The following is an 11,779-nucleotide window of genomic DNA, read 5'->3' on the forward strand; positions in this document are numbered from 1 at the left end:
CAGGTGCTCAATCACTGTTTCAAGCCATGACTTAGCATTTTCAGTATGCTGCCTTTCTCAGCGTAAGCTAATTTGACCTGATCATAACTATAATCTGTACAAAATATCTTACATGCAGTCTTACTACTGCCTTGTACAGTGCTATCAGTATCATAGAACCATAGAATCATAGAATCATTAAGGCTGGAAAAGACCTTTAAGATCATCCAGTCCAACCCCAACCCATCCCCACTCTGCCAACTGGCAATGTTCTTCAGTGCCACATCTCTGCAGTTCTTGAATACCTCCAGGAATGGTGACTCCACCACCTCCCTGGGCAGCACATTTCCCTGTTTATTCTACAAACACTCATGGTGATGAGTTTTCTTCTTGTGATTGTATCTACCAAGAAAAATTTCCAAAGGTGTCCCTTTTCCCCCCAGAACTGCAAAAGAAATTCTTACTTGTATAGCATCCAACTGTGTGACTTTGCGCTGTTATACTGATATTGCATTTCTACTTCCTTCCAGGCACATTTCTCTTCCCATACATGCAGATGAGACCCTGCCCCTGTGCTGCCAAGCAGCTCCCACACACCAGCCTTCATTACCCTGCCGATCCCTCCCTACCAAAACCCAGCAGGTCCCAGCCTGCAGCCTCAGAGTTAATTGGAGGCAGCGACAATGTGGAAATTAATTAATCCCACCAAGCCAACGGCAGGAGCTTCCTGATTTGTCACGGCTGCTCTCAGCATGTCTGATGAGATGCTCCCACCGTGACGGGACCTCATCCTGGCCAGCCGCCGCTAATGCAGGGAGTTCTCCTGCCTCGGTGCAGAGCTGACATTTAAGCTCTTCCTCCCCTGTGCTCCCTCACACAGCTCCAAAGATCAAGGGCAAGAGGCTGTCATTAAGCCTAAACCTGTAATGAGTGACACACACGTCTCTGCTGCCAATCCTCTATTTCGTCAGCCTCAATGGTGTCGAGTCAGGCCTTGTAGCCCTTCTCTTTCCCGGGGAATTCTCTCCTCCCACTTGAAAATCAATCAGTGCACTGTCCATGCTGAAGATGCCTGTTGCTGATGCTGTCTGCATCTTCAATTGCAAAACTTAGGTGCGTTTGGATTTTAGTCACTGTGCCCTGAGGATTATCATGTAGAGACTGGGAGGCTCCTTTTGGTAACCAGAATAACCTGAAGCTGTACTGGCAATATGTTGGCTTTCCTGTCAGCAACAAAAGATGTTGTGTTGTGTGTGGAAACTGGGAGCAGGATGGTTAAGACAGGAGCCAGAGCAGGGAAAGGAAAGCTGCATGCAGGCTGCTGCCTGGTTACCTGGTCTGGTTGTCCTTCATCTCCAGAATCACCCCAGGGATATGAATCTCCTTATTAGTGGTGCTCGGTTTGTGATGCTTTTGGTTCTGGATAGCATCATTCTCTGTGCCCAGGAACTACTGGGTGGCATTTGTGCACCAGGTAGTGGCTCCCTGCTCAAAAAGGAATTGGATCCCTGAGTGACAGCTACTAATGAAGTAATGTGCCAGAAGAATTACTGATGGTTGTAGCTTTTCTGACTTTGCCTGTCATTTGTTCTTATATGTTGAGAAGGCCATGAAATGCAAGAGACCCATAGAAAGCACTTGCCCAGGGGATCCAAACCATTAGTCCAACCCTGATCCTGAGCTCCCCATTTTTGACAGTGCTTTGCACAAATCTTATCCTGCCTGAGGGCTTCTCCATCCCCTTAACTATCCCAAGCTTTGGACTGTGACTCATCATCAGCGATGAACTTTTTGCTCTGCCTATGATCCTTTTGGCCATTTCTCCACACCCAGAGACACAAAGAGCTTCCTTTGTCTCCAGCTACTTAGAGGAGTGGTTGGTTGCCTCCTTCCTGCAATTCCCAGAGAGGATTAATGGGAAGAGGGAAAGGTAGTACCTTGCCTAAGACATATCTTTTGTCCCTTGAAGCTTCTCCACGGCTCCCCACTCTGCTGTGCCCTGCAAAGAAGATAAATAGCAAGCATTCTCAGTCCCTGAATACAGTTTCATCCCTTAAAAGCCAGGCTTACCTCCAGCTGTTTCTACAGTTTTACAAAGTTTCCTTCATTGCACCTGCTTTTAGGCAGGTTTATTACCAGCAGCTGCTAACAAGCTGCATTGGTGGCTTGTTGCAATTCCTGTTTATTCCCTTGTTGCTTTGTGGAGTGCTGTTTTGTAGAGTGGACTGGCTGCTGGCACTTAAAAGTCTTCATTCAACCCATTGCCTTGGCTTGAGTAGCTGGCATCGATGAGAAAAGAGCAATGAATAAATTATCTTTGAAAACAGAAATACCTATGTTGAAAAAAAATAAAGTCTTTCAGCTCATAAGCTAGACACAGAAGTGCTGTAAGTATTACCTGCACTGAAATCGAAGAAGATCAGTGGAGCCCATTCATGCAGCCGTTAGCAAATTTGGGCTCTTTAGAAAGAACCATTAGCATTTGTTTAGTTATTTTCAAGCAGAAGTTGGCAATCTTTAATCTGCAAAATTTCCCATAATTTATTGACACTTACACGTCTTTCTTTTCTGCAGAAACACTGCTGCTTTTAATTAGCACAAATTAATCAATAGCAGGGGGGCCATGCTGAGTTCCAGGGAAAGGCAGGTGAGGAGTTCTGGTTGCATGCTAAACACAGTGATATGTGAAACAACAACTGGAGCTGCAGCTTCACAGAGATGTACCTTGCAGGGCAGGTGTGGCGTGCAGGAACACACACAGCTCTGAACTTGCAGCTCAGTGTACGCCATGCAATGGAAATGCATGATTTTAATTATGTTTTCAAAACTTCAACAAGTGCAACTGTGTTACAAATTTTACTCCACAGAGAATAAGAAATGTTTCAGCTCCTGCTTGTTATGTCTTGAGGTCTTTTTCATTTGCAGTTAGTTTGGCTTAGGCTGAGTTGGTTTTTGGAACTGAGCTTGTTTTTGCTAGGTTTGTCAGCCAAAGGATTTGTCTCAGTGACTCCTGTACAGAACAGAGGTCTCTCTCCAGGACTCCTGATGTTCATTTCCTTCCTGACTGCAACCAAGAAGCCCACTGATTTGATGATTTTTAATCTACATTTCACCATAACGTCAGCTATCTTACTGCCATGAGCCTTGGGTTGCAGTTCTTCCAACCTCTCCGTGTGTTTTTGTAAATCTACACCAAGCCACACCTGCATCTGCAGCCTTCCCACAGATACCTTACAGGCCTTGTCCACACGGTGCCCTCCTTTATAGGACAAACCATATTATACGTTTTTCTGACATCTGATGGATCAAGCCACTGCAAACTCGTATGTTCCTCCTCTTTGTCTTTCCTCCTGTCAAATCCCAGGCAGCAGCAGCAATAATCATTCTGGGATCAAAACCTGCTTTCTATTATCCAGCTTTGGTTGATGATGATGTATGAAGCAAAGAGAAAAAAGACAGCTTGATTTTCATAGGTTAGGTGTTGACCCTGCTGGGCTTAGTGTAGCATGAAACTAGTTTTGACTAGTAAACTGAATAAATATGCCAGGGAAGCTGCAGAGGGGCAATATATATGCAACAGTAAGGTGCCATTTTTACAAAATGACTTCTATTCATCAGAGGGCTAAGCTGATGCCCAGTGCATTAGAAATCCTGTGAATGGGAGCTCAGAGAAATATTTCAATTCATAATCTGTTTGCAGGAAACACCTTCCTCTCCTACTTCAAAATGTGAAAACATTTGGCAGGACAGCTCAGGCAAAAATCATAGGAAGTGGTGCCACCAGTCATCTCAGGGGATGCAGGAAGAAGGAAGAAGGTGAACAAAAGCCTCTCAGTTGCATTGTAAGTTCTGCAAGAGCCAAGAAAATCACAAGCACAGCAGGTGGGGCAGAAAGTAATTCATTGGCGGTAAAATGATGGAATCATAGCTTGGTTTGGGTTGGAAGGAACCTTAAAGATAGTCCAGTTTCAACCTTCTGCCACTGGCAGGAACACCTTCCACTAGACCAAGCTGCCCAGGGCCCCATCTGACTTGGCCTTGAACACTGCCAGGGTTGGGGCACCCACAGCTTTCTGGACAGTGTTTGCCAGCATTTCACCACTCTCAATGGTGACATACATAGAGTATACGTGTCCTGTGGAGTTCAGGCTGAGTGAAAGAAGTAAATGCTTGGAAGCTGGTTTCTTTGAATTAGAGGACTTAATAGAAGAGTGATAAAGAAATGATTGTTTTGGCAGTTCAGGACACCCTTCCTGGTCAGATAACCATGGCTCTGGGCTGTCCTACAATGCTCCGTGCCCTGGCTTTAAAGGACTGTAGCTAGTCTTTCAGGAGATAAAGGAAGAGGAACCAGGTTACACACAGTGTGATGTGCTGCACAAAGGCAAATTACTTAGCCATGGGCTCAAGACAAACAAAATTCAGTCTTGCAATTCTTCTTTCAGGCTGGGGACAATAAATAGCTGGACCAAGGTCAGTGGGTTTTGTGGGTGAGAGAAGACTCAAGACCTTTGATTTGTCATTCACGTGGAAAGATAACACCTCTATATATACTTTTTTGTTTGGTTGTTCTTTTTGTTTGTTTTCCCTTGGGGCAAAAAAGGACTTCCATTGAGTAAAGAGCAAATACAGTAAAGAAAAGCTTCTCAAATTGGAAAAAATAAGCCACCTCTACTAAATAAAAAAGGGCAAGGAGATAAAGTTAGAAAGGGAGAGATGTTGGTAGAGGTTTATTTAATATAAGATACATTTTTATTTTTGTTGAGTTACGGGGCATAAATTGAGCATTTTAATGTATTCCATAATGCTGCAGAAACATGACCTTGAAGTTGGCAAAGAAATATATTTCAGCTTTTATTTAGCAGCTATGTAGCCTCTCAGAAGATGAACTTTAATAGGAGTGGAGTTAACAACCAATCGTCTTCACTCAAGCATAGTCATGCTCTGTTTCATGAGCATATACTCTATCATTATTCATTTAATTTGCCATCCCTTGAAATAAGTGCTCAAATCCTCATCTTGGTCCTACAATCAAGGGTCAGGACTGCCACGTGTTTCATCTGCTTCTGCGCAAGAGAAGTGCTGTCTGCTCCAACCACTCACAGCGTTTGCTGTCCTGATAAAAACGAGTCCAGTTGCCCCGTTTACCCTTCCCAAATCAGCTTATCTAGCAATCATTGGCAACCAAAATAAACACACGTGTTTCAACCAGGCTGACAGCAGACATGTCTTGTAACAACACATCTGAGAAAAGTAGCACTCTGTAGCACTGGATGAGTAACTACCAAAAATGCAAGAATAATCGAAGAACCATGAGTGAGCAAGCCCTGTCCCCATCTTCCCAATGACTTCTTCATTGATAAGAAATATTTCCCTTTTTGCCTGAGCCTTTCCCTTCTGGCTCCAAAGGTATGCTGAAGGGGCTGCGCTCCCTCTTGCCTTCCAGTCACCTGCTGGGAAATGAAAGCACAGAGAGAGGAGGCAGAAGAGAGGAGCTGTAGAGAGTAGCATACAATGAACAGAGGAGAAAAAGTTACCCACCCAATAATGTACACAGAGCCAGCGTGGCTGACAAACTGTCACTGCTGTTGTCCTTCACTTCCCTTGATGTCATTTGTAATTCATCACAAGTACAGAGAGGACTAAGAATCATATCAGGGTGGTATCTTCCATCACGAAAAACTCCATTCTTCTAATTAACTTTCCCACTGACCCGGAGACGAAACACTGTGTGTGTATATGTGGTATGTGAGGAGAGTCAGTGGGGGATATTGTGCTCTGGTGTCTCTGCATTTATGACACTGCTATTTGATTGGTTTGTGTGTGGTGGGGGTTAATTTGTGCCTCTAAAGCATGCATGGATAGTCTTTAAATTTGCTTGAAACAGAAGTTTCCTTTGCTTGTCATGATCTGCCCTTGTCTGAAGGAAAATGTGCTCACTGGGCGGTAGCAGCAATACAGCGTGGCATGTAAATCCTGATGAACTTAAAGGAGTTCTCTCATTCCCTTTGTGAGAACAGATTTCTGGGCCTTACTCCTGTGTCATGAATGTTGGCTTTACACAGCCTTGACTGTACTGCTATCATAGAATCAGAGGATCATAGAATGACTTGGGTAGGAAGGGGTGTTAAAGATCATCTTGTCCTAACCCCTGTGTGGCAGGCCAGTTGCCAGCCACCAGCTCAGGCTGCCCAGGGCCCCACCAACCTGGCCTTGTACATCTCTAGAGGTAGGACACAGCTCTCTGGACAGCCATGCCAGTGCCTTACCACCAATGTCAGCTGACACCAGCATCACCAAACCCATTCCTTGACCCTGTTGGAGGCAGGTAGGCTGACTGGCAAGCAGTGCCAAGCTGGGCTCCAAGGATGACAAACCCAATGCAGATCCAACAATCAGCTCACTCTGCCTCCTGTCTTCAGGAACAAATGTTCAAGCATAATGTTCAGGAAACAGCTTTAAGAAGCAGGTAGGCAGATAGAAATAATCCTCTCCATGGTCTGGCCAGTGGTTTGTTACACAAGGTCAGCTTTAGATCTGGGAAAAGGTGATGTCTCCATCTCTGCATTGTGCCAGGGATAGGTTTCAGAAGTCCAGGTACACCACTCTTTGTGAGCCAAAGCAAAAAAAATTCAAGGTTTTGAAACTGATCTCCTAAAGTACAATCAGTTATTGTAGAATAAACCTTGGTCTCAAAGAATTGATTTATTATCAGTGCTATTGGATTAAATAATTTTTTAATGATCCTCCGGTAATTGAGCAGTAAGACCCTAAAGCATTATAGCCGTGCTGGACTTAAATATTGCAGCAGCAAGCTACCTTGGCATCAGCGACTGCCTGGTGCAACAGCCTGGAAATCTTGGGGTGACTTGATATAAATTAACAAGGAGAGGTTTATAATGCATTAAATATGACAATTAATCTCACAGTCAGTGAAGCAGCTCCTCTGTGAGTTATTTTGATGTGAAATTACATTTTATTTTACTCTTTCCCTGAATCTCCCAGACTCAAGATGCTATAAATTTTGTATTCACAACACCAATCAGCAGAGTGAAAACTCTTTGTGAGGAAAGTAAAGGTGTAGCTGCTAAGTAGAAAAAAACCTGGCTGCAGCAACCTCATATAATCTCTGTCTCTAAAATCACTTGTTACTTCCAAGGAAGTCATATGGGTGGCCACATAGTTTATGTTAAACACTTCCAGGCTGCAGGCTCTTTCCTAGGGCTGCAAATAATTCTCTGTGTAACCCGTATGCCATAATGGCAGATTAAACCCAGCCAGCAGTGCTGCCTCTGTCATGAAGTACAGAGAACCTTTTCACTGCTATTATGTTCAATTAGCTTCCCTGTCTAGTTTGAGCAATTACTTCTGAGGACTTTTTTGATGAAATATGCTTACAATACATCCTCCCCCTCCTCCAGTTTCTCATTGCATGGATAAGATTATTTCTTTCTACCATATACTTGGAGATCATTGCCAAACTAAACACACTGCAAAGCCCGCCATGTCTACGGTAGGCACTTTAAGGAGTTTATGAGGGCAGCAACTTGTCATCTGCCTGGTCATTCACAGAAGATAAATGAATTGTGGCTGGGAGAGCAGAGGATTATCTCTTGTTTATTGCAGGAAATTTTATGGGGCCCTACGTGGAGAGGCGTATTAGAAGCAGGATAACCTTGGGATTCATAGGTCCTGCTGGAAAAAGGCAGATGTTGTGAAAACCATTGTTAGTATATGTGTGCATATAGACTGTAAGAATAGAAAGAGCCAGTAGAGCTAGAGGAATCCAATGGGAGTTACAGTCCTCTATAAAGATGGTCAAAGTGGGCTGAGAATTTAGATAAATATGGCATTTACATAAATCTGGCTTTGGGGGCTGAATGATTAGGAGATTAAGAGAGGAGAGTCCTTGGCACCCTGATGTGGACTTGTGTTTTTTGCCTCAGGCAGTGGCTAATATTCCCGGAGGAACAGCATTCAGGCTCGATCATCTACACACTCTTTTTGGGTTTCCAGGCTGTTTAATTCATGCAGAAATAATCCTAGCATTCAGCAGGGCATGGCGGGGCAGCTGTTGAGAGGTCAGGGATTCATTTATTTAGCTTATAAATTAGGAAAAAAATACTGGCCTCAAATGTAAGATAGACAGATGCTGAGGAGAGGATGGCAAGCCAAAAACCATTACAGGAACTCACATGTGCTGTATCTGTGCATTAGGCTTGGTGTCAGCAGAGTGGGGTCCTGGAGTCACCCCGATGGATAACACGAGATGAAAAGCTTCTCATAACTGGGCCCCAATTTCACCTGCACTCAGATATCAAAGGGGCTGTTTCTGCACAGCCAGGTGCAGCCTTTTGCCCCAAGCTCTGCCAACTTGTGCACGGCTGAATGAATCTGCTAAAATGATCAGCTGGGAAATAGCTAATGTCATTAAATACAATTTAGGCTGTCATTTTTATGTGTAGAGTCAACACCCCTCATGATGAATGGGTCAGCTCACACCTCAGGGAGCGATCGCTGCAGGTGTGTTGCTGCCTTAGAAAAAGATCAGGGCCTTGGTTTGCCCTGGCTTCTATTTAAGACTACAGCACAGTTTATGTAAAGGAAAGATTGGGCCCTGAGGAACGATGTCTGTTGTAAGGCGCATGAGAAAGAATAAAGGAAGATGGCTTATGTCAGATTTTTGATTTTGCTGAAGTTTCAACACAGCACAAATTCCCAGAGCCCCAGGAAGGAACACTGAAATTTTCTTCAGCAGACTAATGATGTTTGAGGCTATTTTTCTTGTTGCAGGCAACTGCACACCAATGGCAACAAAAAAGGAGCCTAATGAACCTGCTGAAATGTATGGCCCTAATGAAGATGAAAGTCTCTCTTCTTACCTAGAAACACACACACACACAAAAGAAATTAAAAAAGAAATGACAAGGTGCCAGCTGCTGTGAGAGATTTTAGAGGCACAACTGGATCTGCAAAAAGGAAGAAAGGAAGGGAAGAAAGAAAAAGCTGTTTCCCTGGGGTTCTTCTGCAGGACCATTCTTCATTGCTGCTGAGTCTGCATTAAATGGCGCAGCTGGCTGAAGGAGGAAGGCTTCTGGGTGGAGGGGAATACAGAGATATATATTTTTAATGGGCTCATAAGTTCCTAGAGAAGAGAAATGAAGGGCTGTTAAGCTTCTTGAGCTGAAAAGTTCTTGTGATCCCAAGGAGCGTGAGTGCTGCATTGCCTCTGGTGATTGTCAGCTCTCTGCAATCTCTACTCCATTTGTTATTTTATTTCTGTGAGAACAAACAGTCTATCACCTGATAAGATTTATAACTAATACTGAGCAGGATTATACAGAAAATACTGAAATTTATACTGTAAGGCTTGTTGGTTTTCACTGAGATCTGCTCCAGAATAGCGAGACATTAATACACCAGCTTTCTCCTCTGGAAGCCTGCTGCCAAGGCTCAGTTTGACTTTACTGGTGAAAGAAGATTGTCTTTTTATCTCCAGCTCCTCGCAGCCTCCTGGGGACAAGGGCTCTTTGACAGTTTGGGGGCACCTGGATGAGTAGGAGATGCTGTCTGTCATGTCTGAGGTGTGTTGACAGTGCTGCATGGAAAACCTGCCCAAGCTCTTGTCCACATCCTTCTTCATGCCACAGTGCAGATCTGACATTTCTAGGAGCTGTGACTAGCAAAACACTGACTCAAAAGACCCATAAAAATCAGTTGCCTAATGGGTATGGTTTTCTAATGAAGAGAATAAAAATTATTATCAGCAGACTAACATTCGGCCCTCAGCCCTTCTGTCAGAAATCTACAGGTCTCCCTGAATTTAAGGGCTGAGTTGGAGACATTATGTACAGGGGATGTTTTGGAATGAGGAAAGCTCTTATGAAGGATGATTGCTTCTACCCTGACTATTTTTGCTTTGCAGTGGTGCCTTGAGATTTCATTTTCGGACAGGGAGTGCTTGTGCCAAGTACTGTGCAGACACAAAGCAGAGTATGACCGTGCAACCCAGGAGGATAACGTGGACCTTAGGAAAGAGCAGAAACGTCTTGCTAATAACAATGAAAACACTTTCTTTCAGTGACTCTATCTGGAAAATACAAGAACAGGAGGAGGAAGTGAAAAGGACAAAGCTCTGGCACTTAAAGATGTTTCAAAGGCACAATTGAAGCTGCAGAGAGAAAAGGGAAGAAAGAAAAAAAAATCCCTGCCTCAACAGGGCTGCTGCTAAAGGGTCATTCCTTATTGCTGCTGCTGCTGATTCTGCGTTAAAAGGTGTAGCTGATTAAAGATTTGGTTTTGGGGAGGGTGAGGGGTGAGGGAATATATAGATATATATTTTTAATGGGCTTGTAAGTTATTAGAAGGAGAAATGAAGGGCTGTTGAACTTGTATGGCTAGAAAGTTCCCGGAACCTTGAATTTAGCAGATGCTTTAGCAATTGCCTTTCATCTCCACAATCTTTACTTGTGTTGTGATTTTATTTGTGCGCCGTCCAACAGGAGCTGTCCTCTGATAAGGTTTGTGACAGATGTTTGCTGCTCGTCCCCAACACAGACTAAAAAGCCAGACAGTATCCTACGCCTTCCCACTGATGGTATCTCTGTAACACACTCCAGTCAGATGCAGGTCACTTTGTTAAGGGACTGCAGATGTGTAACCACTTCCCACCACCGATAGACTCCTACACCTCCTTTTGATGATGCAATAAATCCAGATATAAAGCTTCCAGCCCTGGACCAGGTATGCTGTGACTGAATGATGCAAAGCACTGATGTGATGAATGCCTGCTCTGATAGCAAAAAATTGCTCAGAAAACGCTACTGGGCTAACTTTGCATCAACAGACTCTTTTTGCAGGACTTGGTGTTAAATCTTATCCAAATACTCGAAGAAACTTCACGTTGCCTTCTCCAGCAGGTTGCAGAGAAAGGCAGCCCCGTTTCCAGGCCAGATTCAGTGTAAATCACTGCCTGAAAGGTAACTGGTCCTGCACACACCTGGTGCGAATGGTCTTGGGACCAAGGGCATAAAGCACTGACTTGTGAAGTCATCTGTGCCTGCAATACATCACGTCAGCTTGCCCGCTGCAAAGCGAGCCTGCACAGCTACTTATCTTGATCTATGTGTCACATACTGTTGTTCACTCAAGACATAAAGCGGGGGTAAAACACATCTCGTAGCTGCATATTTCTTTGTGTCTCAACTGGGAAGATGTTTCTGGCTAGGGAGGTTAATGTGCTGCAAACATCAGGTTTTTTATTATTATTGGAAAAAAAAAAAAAAAAGAAAATGCCAATTTCTTTTTTTCCCACCTCTCCAGCTCAAGTGGATTATTGTGGTTTAAAATAAACAAAGATTGCTACACAGCAACCTCTCACCCTCTTTCCCGAAAGCCAGCCTTTGAGACACAGAGCAAGGATAGAAGAATCATTAGAGTGTGATAAATAAATCCATCACAGGGATAACAGAAGTCCTAAGCTACATGTACCAAGTAGATGGAAAGAGAAAGAGGTCACACCAGTGAGGAGAAAGAGCGAGGCAGCACGCAGCAAGCATTTAAACAGGAATTAGTTACAAATACATATATATACAGATAAGCACAGTGAAAATGATCCTCAGAGAGGCGATCAAGGGGAGAGAGGGAAAGCAAAGATGTTTGCAGAAAGCAGAAGCTATGGAGTTAGTGTTGGTTAGATAGGACAGCTGCACGTGGTGGGATGCGGTGAGGCAGGAGTGGGCACTGCATGTTAAATAGGACTTATCACAGCTGCACCAAATCTGGAAAAGCTTTTGAGTCC

This window comes from Lagopus muta, chromosome 11, assembly GCF_023343835.1.
Source record: "Lagopus muta isolate bLagMut1 chromosome 11, bLagMut1 primary, whole genome shotgun sequence".
Classification (NCBI taxonomy): domain Eukaryota; kingdom Metazoa; phylum Chordata; class Aves; order Galliformes; family Phasianidae; genus Lagopus; species Lagopus muta.